Source organism: Aplysia californica, unplaced genomic scaffold (assembly GCF_000002075.1).
Source record: "Aplysia californica isolate F4 #8 unplaced genomic scaffold, AplCal3.0 scaffold00004, whole genome shotgun sequence".
Lineage (NCBI taxonomy): Eukaryota > Metazoa > Mollusca > Gastropoda > Aplysiida > Aplysiidae > Aplysia > Aplysia californica.
In genome coordinates this window covers 3,754,495-3,755,579 of record NW_004797274.1, presented here as the reverse complement: position 1 = coordinate 3,755,579, position 1,085 = coordinate 3,754,495, and positions in this window count along the sequence as shown.

Here is a 1,085-nt window from a genome sequence, read left to right as displayed (position 1 = left end):
CCCCCCCAATTGTCTCTAGACACTGCTCCATGCTGTAAGGTGTACAGTGTGTGTGGCTTTGAGAACTCATGATTGAGTGGATCTTAGTGTTTGTCAACTATTGAACATTAAGAACGACGTGTTAAAATGAGTCGAGTCCAAAGGAGGACTTTATTATATTGACCATCAGTTCTCTAAATTCCAGAATTAAAAAGCAAATTTCTTTAAACTCTGTAGGAGAAAAGAAATATTATATAAATTTTACAGGGATGGAAAGACTTGTTTTTAAAAAGAAAAGAAAAGGAAAAAACAAACCAATCATTTCAAGACTTCCCTTACAAGTAAGATCTTTTGAATTGGCGCATTTTGCATTTATAGGTGGTTTTTATAAAAGCTGTTTCCGTTTTTGAAATTAAGTTTCTTCTTCGTGAATTTTATGTCAAATTCCTTTTGAATGAATTACCGTGTATCTGTTCCAAATTACAACGTTCTAGTACAAATTGCGTGCGTGATATTCTTTTTTAAAAGTTGTACAGTTGTTGTTTTTTATCACCCTGTTTTGCTACTTTGGAACAATGCGCGGAATATAGAGGATGATGACCTCTTTCTGGGAGAGCGTATACCACCAGCACCACAGCTGCTGGCCAGTTTCCAGTTTGACTCAAGAGAAGTACATCACCACAATAGTGGTTATTTACAGCTTGAAAAAAGCACAACAAACAGATTTTCTAGTAGGGGCCTCTCGTGGTCTAGAGGTTACTGTGTTCGCCTCTCATTCAATAGGTGCCAGGTTTGAAACCTGACGGTGGCGGGGGAAATTTTCTGCTCTAAAACTGTTTCCTTTCACCTCCTTCCTTGCTCTCTAACCATGTTCTATTGTCAGCTTTCGTCTCCACTTTCTGCCCCCTGCCCCTCCTCTGGGCTCCCGACTCTTTCTGGATAGGTTCGTTCCTCAGAGACAGATACGCATGCGTCGAGCACGGCAACGCAACAAGCAGGCTTCGCCGTTTCGAGCAGGGAGTCCCCCAGGGCAGTGTCCTGTCCCCCACACTGTTCCTTGTCTTCATCGATGATATTGAAGCAGGCCTGCCTGATGCCGTGAAGAC